Source organism: Rhinopithecus bieti, unplaced genomic scaffold (assembly GCF_001698545.2).
Source record: "Rhinopithecus bieti isolate Rb0 unplaced genomic scaffold, ASM169854v2 scaffold_2272, whole genome shotgun sequence".
Lineage (NCBI taxonomy): Eukaryota > Metazoa > Chordata > Mammalia > Primates > Cercopithecidae > Rhinopithecus > Rhinopithecus bieti.
This window is the reverse complement of record NW_016804163.1, coordinates 209,590-227,978: the sequence shown is the minus strand read 5'-3', so window position 1 is coordinate 227,978 and position 18,389 is coordinate 209,590. Positions and strand designations below refer to the sequence as shown.

Sequence of the window (18,389 nt, the reverse complement as noted above, 5' to 3'; positions counted from 1 at the left end):
CGCAGGCGCGAGGGCGGGCCTGGGGAGCGGCGCTGGGACTCGGGGACGCCCCCGCCCCACCGCGGAGGTCGCGCCGGCGCTGGTGGAGGTGCAGGCCGGGGCTGTTCTGCCGCTGAAGGTGCCGCCGGCCGGCAGCGCACTCACCCGGGTATAGGGAGGAGACAATTGTGGAATTTAAACCGCTCCTGGGACCGACACGGGCCTGAATTTTCAGTTTGCTTCGGGAGTTGGCAACTTCAGGTACACCCTTGTGGCTCACGGAGCAGAATTATGGACGTTTCTCAGGGGCAGGTCCTGGCACAAAACTTGGGATGTGTGCAGTAATGTGTGCGCCAACTTATCGTTCAGTTGGAATGTGAAATGGGGTTCCCATCCCCACTGTTTGGAATGAAGGGCCAGGTGGGAATATGTGGCAGAACTCAGTCTTCCGGTAGCAAAAGAAATAATGTTGAATTCATTTCAACAAATGTTTCTGCAGCGTCTGCCGGGATAAGGCAACATGCACTGTGCTTAAGGACAGAGAACACAGTAATGACAGAAATAACGTGAATTACACACACTGAACGTCTCCCAGAGACGTTTTAAATTTACTGTGTTCCTTGGGATAAAGATACATTTGGAATCAAAAGTAAACGGTCTACTTCAAGATAAAATATCTGACATCTTGTCAGCCACAGAAGGTAGCAATTTATCTTGACTTTTTTTAACCAACTGCCACAACGTTAAATCCATTTAGCTTACTTGAATGGATGAATTTTAAGTGGAATATTTAATGTTGTGGACAGTCAGCCTTACTTAAAAACACGAATGGCATTGCTCACCAGGTTTCACAAAAACCGGAAAAAAGTCTGTAATACTTTCCCGTGGGCTTTCTAATTTCTCCTCCTAGTGGGTTTTGTGCACGCGTGGATATGGTAAGGTCTAGGATCCTTTCAGCTCTAAACTAAATATATGGCCTTAACCCCTTGGTTCCAACACCCTCCCTAAGCCTGCCTTGGTGCCTTGGAGGAAGCTGGTTGGTGGACAGTGGATTTGATAAGGATTCCTGGAAGAACTTCTATCTGGAGTTTGACCCGAGCTTTCTTTCCGCTTGTGCCTGGGTAAGGATGAGCCAGGTATTCACCCGAATATATACTTTTTAAAACTTCATTCAGCATCTCTTTTGAAACACTTTTTCTCTCTTACCTTTATCGTTATCTTTTAAATTACCCTCTAAATTGGTAGTCTTGCCCCTTTCTCTTCAGCAGGGCCTCCGACCCAAGGGCACACCTTCAGGTCATCCCATGACCTCCTCTCTTGGTGCCCCCTGCCCCCCGCCCGCAGGGAGTGGCAGGGAAGGAATTGGAGAGCCATTGACTGGGAATAGGGTGGAAAATGGTGCTGTACTGACTGCGTTTCTAGTCATTTTGCCTTCCAATGTTTTTCTTCATTCTTGCATTAGAACTGGAAAAGGTGTTCTTTTTAATGGCCCCTTTTTTTAGGAAACAGAAAGCAAGAATCTTGTTTTTTATTTTATCTCTCACTCAGGGTAGAGTGCGGTGGTGCAATCTTGGCTCACTGTAGCCTTGAACTCCTGGGCTCAAGTGATCCACCTCCCTCAGCCTCCAGAGTAACTTGGACTATAGACTTATGTGCCACCGAACTTGGCTGATTGTTTTTTGGAGAGGTGGGGTCTTGCTATGTTGCCAAGGCTGGTCTCAAACTCTAGGCCTCAGGATCCTCTCACCTCAGCTTCCCAAAGCTCTGGGATTACAGGCATGAACCACCACACCCAGCCTGCAAGTGTCCCCTTAAGCCTGTCTTGTGTAATTACACTCCTCAGAGAAAAATCTTGCTAGTTTTCTCCATTGTGGCCAGTTTTCAGGAAACTTTTGGGTTATTGATCATATCTTTTATTTTGCTCATAGAGGTGTGATCTTATTTAAAAGTCCAAACATATAGATGGTCCCCAATTTTGGACTTTTGACTTTTGATGGAGCAAAACGATACACATTCAGTATGCATCTCGACTTAGATCCAGATAAATCCACTGTGAGTTTTGACTTTAAGATACTTTCAATTTATCGTGGGCTTATTGGGATGCAATTACTGTTATTCTCTTGAAAATATGCACTCATGAGAAAGGATAATACACACATAAATGCATATGTATTTGGAAGCGTGAGGTCAAATACTTCATTTATAATCCAGTATAGCTAATGGATGTGTATACATGCTATTTTAATGCTTAATAAAGGTAGATAAGCAAATGAACTAAAAAGATCTCCTTTTGCTGCTTTCCGTTTATTTCATCCTGTGTAGGAAGTGAGGATTGTCTATTATAGTTCTCTGGCCTCATCCCTGGCTCTTCCAGTTCTGGAAATTATATTTTCATCTGTGGTGCTGAAGTACTTTTGTAAAATTATTCCTTTTACAAGGGAGAACTTCCTAATACTAGTATATGTCATAAAAAGGAGAAACTTTCTTACATGGATAGATTGATAGAAATAATTCTTCAGCTGTTAAAAGAGGAATAACATAAGACGTGTTTGATATTGTTTTGAAGTGAAATTGTCATTAATGTTTTTATGGGTAATTTAGTATGCTGTTTGGCGTGTTGGTTTAGCTAATAAGTCGTGATGGCTTTAGGACTGAGAACACAGTTTAGTTAATGATTTCAGGTCTTTACCCACCCATACAAACATTAAATTTTACTTAGTTGGGGCAGTTGTTTTTAGGTGGCCATTGGTCTTGATGTTTTGAGAACAAACATACTTAGATAAAGTCATGTAAGATTTCAGTTCCCACCTTGCACACTCTGGACATGTTGGAGGGCATCCGTTTACCAGCTCTGTGACCTTGAACACGTTCTGTATGCCCTCTGAGTCTTATTCCTCATCTGGGGCTAAAGTGGGGATAATAATTTATCTCACAGTGTTGTAATGAATGTGTATTTATGGTAAAATCCAAACTCTTGTTTTGCTTTGTTTTGAGACGGGGATCTCGCTCTGAATGCCAAGGCTGGAGTGCAGTGGCACCATCAGGACTCACTGCAGCCTCAACCTCCCAGGTTCAAGCTATCTTCCCACCTCAGCACCCCCTCCGCTAGTAACTGGGACCACAAGTGCATGCCTCCATGCCCAGCTGATTTTTTAATTTTCTGTAGAGAGGGGGTCTCCTTACGTTGCCCAGGTTGGTCTTGAAGTCATGGACTCAGGTGATCCTCCCACCTTTGCCTCCCAAATTGTTGGGATTACAAACATGAGCCGCTGTGCCCAGCCAAAAATCCAAACTCTTTCTCATCAACTGTAACATTTCTGCCTAGTTCTGAAATGTGTTTTCATTTCTCCCTAGTTCTCATCTTGAACAACCATCTCTGCCTTACCAGCGTTCTGCCCTACCCTTTCTGTTCCTCAGCAATCGGAGCTGCTTCCTGCTTCGCCACCTTTGACACAGGAGTTCTGTTTGCCTACAGTGTCCTTCGGTGGCTCCTGTGGTGGGTTCATTCTCAGATCTCAATGCCAGTGTCACCACCTCAGAGCATCACCACCTCGGAGAAGACTTCTGTGACTACCTTGTGGCTCCTTCAGTCATCCCAAGTAATTGATTTGTATGGTTCCTTCATGACCTCTGCTATTATCTGTAATTACTTTGTTTACTTGTTTCTGCTGTTCCACCGCCACCCCAAAGAAGTTCTATGAGGCCAGAATGTCTACTGTGGTCCTCCTTTTCCGTGTGCCTGACACATCCCGGGGGGCCTAGCCGCTGAGTAGGAGGCTTGTGGGTATACAGAAAGTACTTGCAGTTTTCATGTTGTTATCTACACCTTAAAGGCAGAGACATGCTGTGTACGTGTTAGAAAGTTGTTGGTGTTTGATGTCGTTTGTCCTCTTCAGAGCTGGACTGCTTGCCTGGCTGAGTCAATCATAGCACTAATAAAACCAAAGTCCTTATCATTACATGGCCCCAACAGCCCTACAGAGAGAGAACTGTCACTGCCTGTAGAGGCATGATGTGTGGCTGAGTGACTCAAGTACCAGACTAACTCGCAGTGTAGACGCCCAGATCTCCTTCACTTCTGAAAGTATAGTCATGTAGTGTGTTGAAAGTCACCATCCCAAAACGCATTTTCCCTGCTTACATAGCTTAGTAAAGTGATACCTCAGTTATCTGGAACCTCCTGGTATCCTCAGTTTTCTGGTGTAGAATTAAGCCAGAAGGAAAAACTCCTTTGGAATTAGAAAAGCCAGAGACTTCGAAGCCCTACGTGCTAAGGAAGGCAGTCTCTCCTGGGGATGCAGATCTAGGTTTGAATTTCGGCGCTTCAATTTTATAGGGTAGATTAAAAAAAAAAAAACTTAAAGTTTTTGTTCCTTTACATGTATAATAATGATGACGTTTCTCTCAGAGCTGATGTGATAATGGAATGAGATAGCTGGGCACGGTGGCTCATGCCTGTAATCCCAGCACTTTGGGGGGCCAAGGCGGGCGGATCAGGAGGTCAGGAGTTTGAGACCAGCCTGGCCAACATAGTGAAACCCCGTCTCTACTAAAAATACAAAAATTAGCCGGGCATGGTGGCACGCGCCTGTAGTCCCAGCTACTCGGGAGGCTGAGGCAGGAGCTTGAACCTGGGAGTTGGAGGTTGCGGTGAGCTGAGATTGTGCCACTGCACTCTAGCCTGGGCAACAGAGTGAGACTCTGTCTAAAAAAAAAAAAAGGAAGAAAGAAAAAGAAAATGGAATGAGATAATGCATGTTAGTGTATTAATTAAGTACCTGAAATATAACAAGTGCTAATACTTTAACACTAGTATTCTACTCCTTTATCTGGCTGCTTTTGACTAGTCAGATTATGTTTTAAAATAATAGTAATAATTCCTATTTAAAGTAATTATTACTATTAATATTGTTACTATTAATTCTTTTCTGTGTCCCTGACATATCCCAGGGGGACTGGCCACTGAGTCCATTTTTCTTGTCAGTTTTGTTGTTGTTGTTGTTGTTCTTTGGAGGGGAATTCCCTCAATTCTTCTTTTCTTTTCTTTCTTTTTTTTGAGACAGAGTCTCACTCTGTTGCCCAGGCTGGAGTGCAGTGGCCGGATCTCAGCTCACTGCAAGCTCCGCCTCCCGGGTTTACGCCATTCTCCTGCCTCAGCCTCCCGAGTAGCTGGGACTACAGGCGCCCGCCAACTTGTCCGGCTAGTTTGTTTTGTATTTTTTAGTAGAGACGGGGTTTCACCGTGTTCGCCAGGATGGTCTTGATCTCCTGACCTCGTGATCCGCCCGTCTCAGCCTCCCAAAGTGCTGGGATTACAGGCTTGAGCCACCGCGCCCGGCCAATTTTTCTTTTATTGGATGTTTTTTGGCTGTGGGAGTTTTGTTTTCAAACTGTTCTCCTCACCCTCTCTTTTATAATATATAATATTATAATAATAATAATTCCTAAAGTAATTCTTACTATTGAAAACATAATCTGACTAGTCAAAAGTAGTATTCTGATTAATCAGCCACACCTGTGTTAGACTTGCGTGCTTTTGTTAAGGAAGCCTAATGTGAGAAAAGGGTTTGAGACCAAAGGAGCAAGAGAAATGGAAATGAAAGCAGGCAGTGAATGGGCGTCTTCCGAAGGATTGCTAGTGCCGGCTGCTGGACTGGTAAGGATTACAGGTGGTCACAGCGTTAGCAGCAATTGCCTGGCTTGGCTGTGGAGTCACTGCAGTTCATTGGTGGGAGACCGAGAACAAAAAGGATGCCACACTTTGCCTTCTCTGCAGAGCCTTCTGCTCTGATTATGTTTGTTCTGATACTGTTTTATCACTCTTAACAGCCAATACACTAAAATACTTTCTTGAAAAGGGCATCACACTTGGAGACTGGGGAGTGATGATTATCTTACTTTCCATAGCATTGGACTCTTGAGTATAGAGAAGAAAAGAAAGAAGACAGGATATATCTGAGGGCCTGGGAGGCAGGCAGTGACCTGAACATCAGTAAGTCCTAATGGTGTCATTATGCCATCCTGAAATTTTCCAGCAGATAAATTTGGTCATCTGGAGAGGCATCCATTTATATACAGCAGTTTGTGACAGTCTGGGATTGTACTTAATATACACACTTGTGCTTAAAATACCTTTTTGAAGTCAGAGGACTGTATGGCTCCTATTAGATAAGATTTCCATCAAAAACAATTTCAGTGGTTCAGTGTTAATCTTTAGAATTATCTAGACAAGGTGTTTTTACTCAGTGATCTGGGTAGCCGATTATTTGGTGCTGTTTATGGTGGCACTTAAAGTGATTTTTGTGGTACACGTTCTTCTGACTATATCAATAATATGCTAGATGATTGAAGCAGCTGGGTTAGCATGCTTTTAAAGTCAGATGAATTCTTACTGGTAGATTTTTACTGTGTCTGTTACTTGTTTAAAGTTTGTTGTGATGTTTATAATGTGTTTGTTTTTAAAGCTTAATTTTGGTTTTAATTTTGGTTTTAAGTAACATATTACCATCCCTCAGACAATAGTCATTTTTGTTTGTTGACGTTGCTTTTGAAGTTAAAAAAAAAGTGACATATTTAGGGAATAACATTATTGCCAAATATCACAGACTGGCAGAAAATGTAAGCAAATACCAAAGCAGAGCATTACAGTAGGGTTTTAGTGATTTTATACATTTGCAGCAGAATTACTGCATTTTAGAGCTAGAAGGAACTCCTCTGATTATAGATTGTCTTCGTCCTTGCACAGATGAGGAAATTGGGTCTAAGCAGGGTGTCATCTGCCCAGAGTCACACACCACATTAGTAGTCGATTTCAGAATGGACTGTGGTGTGTGCAGCCCTTTATCCTGTTGATGCTGAAGGTTTTAATTGAATCCTGGGAGCTGGGGAATTTGGATTTGTGTCTTCATGGAGGATATTACAGTTGAGCTGGCTCTTGCAGGGTGACCTGTGTGTGATTGGAGAAAGATACAGAAGGCAGGGACAGTATCTAAAACAGGGCGAATCGCAGGAGACTCTACCGTCAACTTAGAAATTCTTCTTTCCTTCCCAAGTGGGGTTCCTTGTTTTCTGTTCCTTAGTTTACCTCCTTGATATGATGAAGCTCATCCTCCTAGTGACTTCTGTGAAAGGTGATGGAGAAGATGATACTGTTTTTATGAGCCTTGTGTGTCAGACAATGCGTGTGTTCTAAGTATCGGGTGTATGCCTGGCTGTGTATAAAATTCCAGGTTAATTTTAGTTCAGATAGAATAAGTTACTTGGCAGTGACAAATTAACTCTGAAATCTCAGTGCATGAATAGAGGTCTGTGTCTTGCTTTCGCAAAGTCTGTGGTGGGCGCCACCTCCCTGGGCCTCTTCCTTTGGGTCTAGTCTGCTTTCACCTACAGTTCCTGTCTGTTGCTCCCATGGCAGATGTGGGTGTATCTGCAGGTCACACGCTGGTGACCATAGGCCAGAACCAGGCCTAGTCCCTGCAAGAATGCCAGACACGTGCAGGGGCACAGTGAGAGTCATTGAACTGTCAGTGGGGGTCACAGTTGTGTGTTTCCTCTTGGAATTTTGCAGGCATTGCTCGGTTGTCTTCCGGTTTTCAGTGTTACTGTGAAGTCACATGCCGCCAGTTTGCCAGGCATTTGTAAGCCATTTCTTTTCTCCCTAGTTTTGTATTATCGCCTAAATACTAACATTTTACCATGGTGGGTCTGGTGATTGTTCTTTTCTACTTTGGATGTGCCGAGCATTCCACAGAGCTTTTCAGTCTGTAAACTTGCGTTTTTCAGTTCTAGGAAAACTATTTAAATGACTTTGATAATTTCTTCCCTTTCCTTTTCTCATTGCTTTTTTTTTTTTTTTTTTTTTTTCTGTCTTAAGCTCTTCATTGGACATAGGAACTCCTAAATCCATCTATTTATTTGCTTAGCTTTTTTCTCCATTTCTCTTGTCAGTTTTTGTTGTTGTTGTTCTTTGGAGGGGAGTTCCCTCAGTTTTTCTTTCATTGGATGTTTACTTTTTGGCTGTGGGAGTTTTGTTTTCTAACTGTTCTCCTCACCCCTTCTTTTTTAAACAAATAGCATCCGCCTCGCGGTTCATATTTGTGAAACCTTTTCTCAGGCTGGTTTTTCGTTGTCTTCCTTTCCGGCAGTCTTAGATTTTGGTTTACTCCAGTTTGTTTCAGCCACTTAACACTGTTGTCATCTGCCATAATTCTCTTTGTAATTTTCTTCGTTCCTATGTTTTTGGGGAATGATAGAGATAAAGAAGAGTGTGTTTAATCAGGAAGGTTTTTTTTTTTCCCCTTTATTTAAACAGTTTTCATTTGTTTTGCTAGCATCAATGAATATTAAACCCTTCGTTTTGGGGAAAACCACATCTATTTTTTTCTTTAAATAAAGGTAGTGTTTTCATTTAGTGCTCTCATGAAGCCACATCTGTGTCACTGAGTTCAATTAACTTAGTTGATGAAATGCCTACTGATCTGTAGTGGGTAACATAATTATTTTAATTTGGACTGTTTTAAAAGCATCAAGAGATCACATCTTTGGGAACCCATAATAAATGGTTACTTTTGGCAATCAAATTATTGTTTTACAATGGAAGTAATCTTTTCATTTTGTAAGATTTTTATATTATTTGCTTAATAGAGATATATTATTAAATTGAATAATTATTGCTTTCCAAGATTCCCTTCAGCTCTAATGATCAGTGAATGAAGTTTACATTGGCTCTTAATGTACATTTAATAGCAAATTTCATGTGGATTACTTTTTGTACCCCAAATCTGCTATTTAAAATTCCATTCTTCATTTGGATGTACTTTAGAAATGAGGAAAAGATTATTTTAACTGAAAACTCATATTCTCTACTGCAAATTGAATGACAAAATCTTGTATGTTCTATGTGAAAGCATTTCAATAATGGACAAATTGCTCTTTAAATTAGAGCTTTTGTGTTGCTCTGAAGGCTCTGAGAGCAGTCATAACAGTTGTGTTACTTTTCAGTTATTTTATATGCATGTTGCCTTTCAGAAGTTAGATATTTTGCTTTAGTAGTTCATTACATTTAAGATATTTTAATATATAAACAAATTACTTTTAATCTTGAAAAAATAAAGCAATGAAGAAACTTTATTAAAACACTTTGCTACAGTACAGAATAAAAACAAAACATCTTTGTTCATAGTTTGTCAAATTCTGAAAGAATCTTACCTACTTGGTAGTTTATAATTCATGAGGTTATTCTTTTCATAGGCAATGAATGTGGTGAGATTTTAGGGAATTTGCTATATTTGTAGTTAAAATAATTTTGTTGACATTAAAATGTTAAATAATTGTTTTTTGATTTGTCATTGTCAGCTATGATCAGATATAGGTGAATGGAATTAAAAGAACTATATATAAGATAGTATTTTACATTTATCGTTCTGGAGGTCAGGATGTATTACATATATATTATATCAGAATGTATTACAATAGCTATTTCTAAACCACCAACTGTAATTATACCTTAGCCAATAAGGTTGCAGATGTGGACATCATTAAGGATCTTACTAGTAGTAAGTCGGGGTGTTGTATTTTCAGTGTGCAGATGATTTCCATTATCAATGTTGCCCAGGTCTACACTGATTTTAGAGTTAAGATACCTATATTAATTTGTTGAAAAGTGTCATAGTTATTTCATAGGAGACCCAGGCCTGATACACACAGTGGTGAAGATAAAAGGCCGATTTATTTCTTGTGATGTGTTTCCAACACCAACAACGACTTCTTCAGCATGAAAACTGAGTGTCCTGGCCAGGTACGGTGGCTCATGCCTATAATCCCAACATTTTGGGAGGCCGAGGTGGGTGGATCACTTGAGGTCAGGAGTTCAAGACCAGCCTGACCAATGTGGCAAAACCCTGTCTCTACTAAAAATACAAAATTTAGACAGGCATGGTGGCACACGCTGTAATCCCACCTACTTGGGAGGCTGAGGCAGGAGAATCGCTTGAACCCGGGAGGCAGAGGTTGCGGCAAGCCGAGATCATGCCATTGCACTCCAGCCTGGGCAACAAGAGCGAAACTCTGTCTTAAAAAAAAAAAAGAAAGAAAACCGAGTGTCCAATGTTTCAGTTAATTCAGACACTACCCAGAGTCAGTACAGTCCCCATAGGCAACAGGCTGAGTCCCATAAGACTGCCCCAGCCTCAGATACCAGTCGCAAGTCCCAGGCCTCTCACATTTCTGACTGACTGGTTACAAATCAGCAGTTCCCACTACCTCATCAGATTAGATAATTTGCTGGGATAAAACTCAGGAAAACATTATTATAAAAGGGCACAGCTCAGCAACAGCCCAGTAGAAGAGGTGCACGGAGCAAGCACGGGGGGACGTGGAGCTTCTGTGCCCTCCTAGGGTGGCCTCCTGCCTAGCTCGCCCTTGTGTGCACAAGGTCCCTGAATCTCGTGGTTAGAGTTTCTGTAGAACTCAATCTCTAATCCTTTCCTTTTCTCTTCAGGATAGGGACTGAGGGTCGGGGCTGAAAGTTCCACGCTCTAGGCCCTGGGCCTCTGGGTGACCAGCCCCATCCTGAGGCTGTCTAGGAGGGAGGGCTCCTTTTAATCACAGCATTAGCATTAACAGTTGTGATTGAAAGGGGCTTGTTTTGAACAACAAAAAACATTTCTATCTCAGGAAATCCCAAAGATTTAGGAACTGTGCCAGAAACTAGGGACAAAGATGCAATATTTCTTATATCACATTTCTTTGAATTGGTTAAGTGCAAGACAACAAAACATAATATAGTTTAACCATTTATATAACACTCGTGTTAGGTATTATAAATAATCTAGAGATGATTTAAAGTAGGGGAGGATGTGCATAGGTTATATGCAAGTACTATGACATTTTACATAAAGGACTTAAGCATTCATAGCTTTTGTTATTGATAGGGGTCCTGGAGCCAATCCCCCATGAATACCGAGGGGTGACTGTATACATGCAAAGACAGTGATGAATTGATGTATAGGTGTACTACTTTTTAAATGTAACCTGTTAAAATCTGAATTAAAAAATTAAGGAGAGGTGTACAGTCATTTAATCAATTCTTTATGTTTTTTTCCTTGAGACGAAGTCTCTCTCTCGCCCAGGCTGGAGTGCAGTGGCATGATCTCAACTCACTGCAACCTCTGCCTCCTGGGTTCAGGTGATTCTCCTGCCTCAGCCTCCCGAGTAGCTGGGATTACAGGCACCCACCACCACACCTGGCTAGTTTTTGTATTTTTTTTAGTAGAGACGAAGTTGCACCCCGTTGGCCAGGCTAGTCTCGAACTCCTGACCTCAAGTGATCCACCCACTTCAGCCTCCCAAAGTGCTGGGATTACAGGCGTGAGCCACCGTGCCCAGTCTCATTAATCAATTCTTATAAGCCAACACAATTAGCATTTTTACATGATTGACATTATGAATATTTGTTTCATACTCAGTTTAATAATTGAAGAAGAATGCATTGAATGCAATTACAATGAAGGATGCTTAGAAATGCTCTTGGGGGCCGGGCGCGGTGGCTCAAGCCTGTAATCCCAGCACTTTGGGAGGCCGAGACGGGCGGATCACGAGGTCAGGAGATCGAGACCATCCTGGCTAATACGGTGAAACCCCGTCTCTACTAAAAAATACGAAAAAATAGCCGGGCGACGAGGCGGGCGCCTGTAGTCCCAGCTACTCGGGAGGCTGAGACAGGAGAATGGCGTGAACCCGGGAGGCGGAGCTTGCAGTGAGCTGAGAGCCGGCCACTGCACTCCAGCCTGGGCGGGAGGGCAAGCGTCTGTCTCGAAAAAAAAAAAAAAAAAATGCTCTTGGGACAGTTCATTGCTGGTTAGATATCTAAATCTGTACATATTTTTATTATTTTCATTGAGTCAGATGCTGTTAGAACTGGACATGATTTAGAGATTATCACCTATTTTATATGGAGATTCACTCAGTATCCCCCTGCAAACTTAAGGTAGTGCTACCCCATATTTTTGTGTCAATAGCCTATAAAGTAGGAGTGAATCACTTGAGAATTTATTAGAACTTTTGCTGTAAATATAAATTTATTCTTAAGTTTAAATTATTTGGCAACTTTAAGTTCATTTTTCTTAATTTGGCTATATTTAAATTTTTTTAATCTACCTTTGTAGCCATGCAGTGTTCCTGTTGCATTTGAATTAGAGCTTATTGTGGTAAGAGCTAAGGGCTCTGAAAGAAGTCAAAGCAATTGTATTACATTTATTATGTAAATATAATTGTATTTTTATGTAGTTGTAAATATTTATTATGTTTGCATGTAGTTGCCAAGAAGTGTGAAATGTCTGAGATTTTTGCCTTCAACACAAGCTCAAAGGCAGGCTCACTAGTTAGCCTGCTGCAGTTTCATGGATGTTGGCAAAAGACCTAAGACTCTTGGGTCAGAGATGAAGGACCTTATTACAGTAGCAGCCAGAGTGTCAGCATCTGTCCCAGTTTGCTGAGACATGTTGAGAATAGAATGGGGCAGGAGAAAGAAAGCAAGGAAATGAATTAGGAAGTATTGCCATAATGCAAGAGAAAGAGGATGGTAGCTTGGACTGGTATAGTGGCAAAAAGTAGTTGGATTCTGCATATGTTTTGGAGGTAGCTGAAATTGGGATTTCATGACATGCTGGATGAGGTATGAGGGAAAGAAAGGAGCCACGGGTGATTCTGAATGTTCTGATCTGATCATTGGAAGAATATGGAGTAGCCGGAAATGGAAGTAGGATAGAGAAGATTTAAACCTGCAGGTGGGGAGTGTGTAGGGGTGGGGTGGGAAAGAGCCAGAGTTTAGTTTTGAACTTGTGAAGTTTCAGGTATCTGCAAGACATCAAAGTGGCAGTATCCTGAAGGGAGCTGAATATAACTAATCTGTAAATGAAGAGAGAGAATTTGGGAGTGTAGGCACATCAATGCTATACAGTGTCATGAGCATGAATGAAATCATGGATGGAGAAGAGGGGACCAAAGTCTGAGTGTTGGGGCACTCCTGTTAAGACTTCAGAGGGGAACTAGCAAAGGAGTCAGACTGAGGGACCTTGAGAGTGTGGTGTGCTTAGCAAAGAGGTAAAATTATATGAAAGGAAAAGGAGTGGTCAGTGGTCACACAGTGCCTCTAAGATTAGGACTGAGAACTCATGCTAGACAAGAGCTGCTCTGTGCGCTGGTTGGTAGAGAAGCCTTTGGTGTGGGTGTCAGAAGGTTGGAGAGGAATAGTAGGCGTCGGTAGACACAGTTCTCCTAAGGTGTTTTGCTGCAAAGGGAATGAGAGAGATGGGGCTGCAGCTGGTAAGGAAAGTGGGGTCCCCACAAGTTTGTTTATATATGAGAAATAACATTTTCAGGAGTGATCCAGTGGAGTGGGGAAATTGTTGGGAGATTAAGTGTGCCAGCTGACCGTGGGGGCCCTTGAGCAAGGCCGCAGGATACAGTAGATGGAAACATGGTGCTGAGTGGGTAGATGGGGGCCGAGTCCAAGGTCTCCTGATGTCGTTCCTTTTCTAGGTGAAATAGGAAGTTGGGCCATCTGCTGAGATATTAAATAAGGGAGTGTTCCAGGGGTAATGGGAGTGTTCCAGGGGTAATGGGAGTGTTCCAGGGGTGGAGAAAGGAGAGGAAAGGTGTGAAATGGTAGGCAGGGAAGGAGAAAAATGGACCAGGGAAAAGTAGTTTGATTTCCAGACCGTGGTAAGGACCCACCTGAGGGTCATAGCCTTGACTACAAAGTGAGATCCATCAGACCAGCTCTCTTTTTCTCCAGCCTTATTCAGCTCTGTGGATGCAGGCATGACATAAGCAGAGTTGAATTTGCTAATATAGTTTTACCAAGAGAGTTTTTCAGAAGGAGAGTAGAAGAAGGGGATAGAAGTATACACGAGGAAATGATTACAGTGATGAATTGTGGAATATAAGCTGAGTAGGAAGGGAAGAAGGTCTTGAAAGCTGGTAGGTGTATCACTCTTGTCATTTAGACTTTGAATATTCAAGGCCAGTTCGTAACTATATATACACCAGTACAAAAAAAAATTTAAGTCAGATTTGCAAAAAGTTATTTTGAGCAGGTAAAGAGGAGGAGGCTGTCTAAGTTCTACCAAAGCCAAAGAATAACAGTAAAAACAAAAAGCTACAAAAAAAAAAACCCCAATAGTCTCATCTTTTGATTTATTTTTTGTTTGGCAGTCATGGTATAACTGAAAGCCAAGAAAAGCCCCTGCATTTTTAATGGATTCACTCAACCATTTCCTTTAAAAAAGTAAGAACAAACAAGCTCACAGGTTTTATTCTTATAAAAACACTGCATGTTCATTATAGGATGTTTTGAAAATAATGTTTACAAAAATTCTGCCATCCAGTTAACAGTTCTGCTGTACTTTGTGGTCCACTTTTCCTCCCTATTCTTTCTATGTAATTGAACCACATACATATAATTTTGTTTCCTGTGTTTTTGCACTTAACAAATGAACAATATGAATTTTCCCCTCATGTTATTTATAACTCTGTATAAATATCAATTTCAGTGGTTCTTTAAAGTTCCATTGTGTAAACGTGCCAGGATTTTGTTTACTCATACTGTTGGAAATTAGGATGTTTCCAATTTTTTAAATTTAAATTTACTTTTTGTCATAAATAATGATCCAGGGAATATTTGTATTTCTTATTTTTTTAAGGTTGATAAAACAGCATTATTGGGTCAGGGAGTATGATTGTTTTTCAGTTGCATATTGCCAAATTAATTTTTATAACTGTATTAAGATACCTTCAGCTGGGCACGGTGGCTCACGCTTGTAATCCCAGCCCTTTGGGAGGCTGAAGCAGGTGGATCATCTGAGGTCAGGAGTTTGACACCAGCCTGGCCAACGTGGTGAAACCCATGTCTACTAAAAATACAAAAATTAGCTGGGAGCGGTGGCATGTTCCTGTATTCCAAGCTACAGCAGGCTGAGGCAGGAGAATCGCTTGAATCGCTGAGGCTGGGAAGCAGAGGTTGCTGTGAGCTGAGATTGCACTACTGTGCTCCAGCCTGGGTGACAGACTGAGACTCTCAAAAAAAATAATAATAATAATTTTTTAAAAAAAAGATACTTCCAGGCAATCAGTACAACCATTTAGAAAAAATCTCTGCTGATTTGACTTTTGGAAAATTATAGTGTTAATAGTTTAATTTGTATATCTCTGATTCTTGTGAAGATTAATATTTTTCCATAAATGTGTTGAGTGAATTGGTTATATGCGTGGAAAAATATAAATCCCTACCCACCTCACACATAAATCAGTACTAGATTAATCAGGGACTTAAATATGAAAACCAAAACTTGTTTACAGCAAATTCACAGGAACATATGATCTCAGGGTTAGATGAATTTTTTAAATAGAAGAGGCAAAGGTAAACTGATAAATTTGACTAAAATAAAGTGGAGAAACTTCTGATCCTCAGGTACTAGAAAAGACTAAAAGTCAAGATACAAGGTCAATGCAACGGTAAAGAAAAAAGAGAAAAGACACAGGATGATCTGTGTGAACTGATACAGAGTGATTTCTAGGGGTCTGAAGTTTACCTGCCCCGTGATACATTTTTTTGTTCTCTATATTTAGCCACACACTTTAATCATCACTTTGCCGCAATCGGGAGAAAAGAAAGACTTGATTTAAAAGCCAACCCGTCTTACATTTCCACCAGCAGTGTGTGAGGTTGCTGGTTGCTCTGCACCCCTGCCTTTGTCATGATATTGTCTTGATAGTGTTTGTGCAGTGGTATCTTTTTGTGGCTTTAATTTACGTTTTGAATGACTAATACTATTAAGCACCTTTTCGTGTGCTTATTAGCCATTTGCGTGTTGTCTTTGGTCAAAGGTCTGTTCACATCTTTTGCTCATTTAAAAAATTAGGTTTTGCCGGGCGCGGTGGCTCAAGCCTGTAATCCCAGCACTTTGGGAGGCCGACACGGGCGGATCACGAGGTCAGGAGATCGAGACCATCCTGGCTAACACGGTGAAACCCCGTCTCTACTAAAAAATACAAAAAACTAGCCGGGCGAGGTGGCGGGCGTCTGTAGTCCCAGCTACTTGGGAGGCTGAGGCAGGAGAATGGCGTGAACCCGGGAGGCGGAGCTTGCAGTGAGCTGAGATCCGGCCACTGCACTCCAGCCTGGGCGACAGAGCGAGACTCCGTTTCAAAAAAAAAAAAAAAAAATTAGGTTTTATTTATATCTTGGTATAATCTCTTGTCAGTTATGATACACAGATATTCTAACCTGTGGCTTAGAAGATATGATACAGGTATTTTCTTCTAGCCTGTGGCTTATCTTTCTTTTAGTGGTTTGTTTTGAAACACAAACATTTTAAATTTTAGTTATTAGATTTTAATGATGTCTAACTTAGCAGAGTTTTTCTCTTAAATGTTGTGCTTTTGGTATTGTGTCCAAGAACTCTGTGTCCAAACTAGGGTCACAAAGTGTTTTTTAAGAAGTTTTATAGTTTCAGGGCTGAGCGCAGTGGCTCATGCCTGTAATCCCAGCACTTTGGGAGGCCGAGGCGGGCGGATCAGAAGGTCAGGAGTTCGAGACCAGTCTGGCCAACATGGTGAAACTCAGTCTCTACTTAAAAAACACAAAAATTCACTGGGCATGGTGGCATGTGCCTGTAATCCTAGCTACTGGGGAGGCTGAGGCAGGAGAATTGCTTGAACGCGGGAGGCGGAGGTTGCAGTGAGCTGAGATCGCGCCACTGCACTCCAGCCTGAGTAACAGAGCTAAACTCCGTCTCAAAAAAAAAAAAAAGTTTTATAGTTTTAGTTCATACATATAGGTATATGATCCATTTTGACTTAATTCTTACCTGTGGTGTGAGGGTTTACATTTTTGTTTTTAGTTATTCAGTTGTCCCAGCACCATTTGTCAAGAAGACTACTTTCCTCATTGACTTGTCTTGGGACTTTTCTTGAAAATCAATCGACTATAAATGTAAAGACTTATTTCCAGACTCCTTTATTCTCTGATGTGTATGCTGGTCTCTATGTCAGCAGCACACTGTCTTGATTCCTATAGTTTTATAAGCACTTTTGAAATCGGATAGTATAACTTTGTTCTTTTTCAAAATTGCATTTCAATATGAAATTTAGGAATGTTGTATCAATTAATATAAAAAAGAGCTTACTAAGCTTTTGATAGCAATTGTTTGAATCTGTAGATCAATTTTAGAAGAATTGCCATATTAATAATATTGAATCTTCCAGTTCAAAAACATGAAATCTCTAATTACTTAGAATCTCTACATTCTCTTAGCAGTGTTTTGTAGTTTTGACTGTATGAATCTTGTACTACATTTGTTAAATTTATTCCTCAGCAATTTTATATTTTGTGAACAGAATTGTTTTCTTAATGACTTTTGGTGTGCCAGTAGTTTTATTGTTGTAGGCTTGTAGGGTGTGTGTGTGTGTGTGTGTGTGTGTGATTTCCTTGGGTTTTTCTACGTATAAGATTTTGTCAGCTAGCCAGGCGTGGGGGCTTATGTCTGTAATCTCAGCACTTGGGGAGGCCAAGGCTGGAGGACTGCTTGAGCCCAGGAGTTCAAGACCAGCCTGGGAAACATAGGGAGACCCTGTCTCTATTAAAAGTTAGCTAAGTGTGGTGGCATGCATCTGTAGTCCAAGCTCCTTGGAAGGCTAAGGCAAGAGGATTGGTTGAGTTCAGGAGGTCGAGGCTGCAATGAGCTGCGATCATGCCACTGCACTCCAGCCTGATGACAGACTGAGATCCTGTCACAAAAAAGCAGCAGAGGTAGACGGATCACAAGGTCAGGAGATTGAGACCATCCTGGCCAACATGGTGAAACCCTGTCTCTATTAAAAATGCAAAAAATTAGCTGGGTGTGGTGGCGTGCGCTTGTAATCCCAGCTACTGGGGAGGCTGAGGCAGGAGAATCGCTTGAACCCGGGAGGCGGAGCTTGCAGTGAGCTGAGATCGGAGGCGGAGGTTGCAGTGAGCCGAGATCGCATCATTGCACTCCAGCCTGGTGACAGAGCGAGACGCCATCTCAAAAAAAAAAAGACAAAACTAAGATTGTATCAACTATGAATAAAGGTGGTTTTATTTCTTCCTTTCCAATTTGTATGCATTTCTTTTCTTGTTCCACTGGCTCAAACCTTCAGTACAGTGTTGAGTAGAGGGGGTGAGCGCAAATGTCATTGTCTTGCACCCAGTCTTAGTGGCAAAGCATTCAGCCCTTCACCATTAAGTGTGATGTTAGCTGTAGGTTTTTCATAGTTGCTCTGAATTAGTTTGAGCAAGTTGCTTCTATTCTTAGCTTATAAAAAGTTTTTATCTTCAATAGGTGTTGTCAGTGCCTTCCTGCAGCTGTTTTTTTTTTTTTTTTTTTTTT

At 41.4% G+C, this 18,389-nt stretch overlaps 1 protein-coding gene across 3 annotated transcripts in view; it reads left to right on the top strand.

Moving 5' to 3' along the window:
* Positions 1 to 34: 34 nt before the first annotated feature.
* SOCS6 (suppressor of cytokine signaling 6) overlaps positions 35 to 18,389 on the top strand; it is a 42,815-nt gene continuing 24,460 nt past the window's right edge. Inside the window, exons 1-3 of one of the 3 annotated variants that reach the window (XM_017867068.1) lie at positions 35 to 240; positions 989 to 1,100; positions 3,334 to 3,578. The gene's annotated coding sequence lies outside the window, so the exon portion shown is untranslated. Of the gene's footprint in view, positions 241 to 909; positions 1,101 to 3,333; positions 3,579 to 9,613; positions 9,776 to 18,389 lie in introns of those variants that run through there. The other 2 variants (XM_017867069.1, XM_017867071.1) reach the window with 2 other exon arrangements.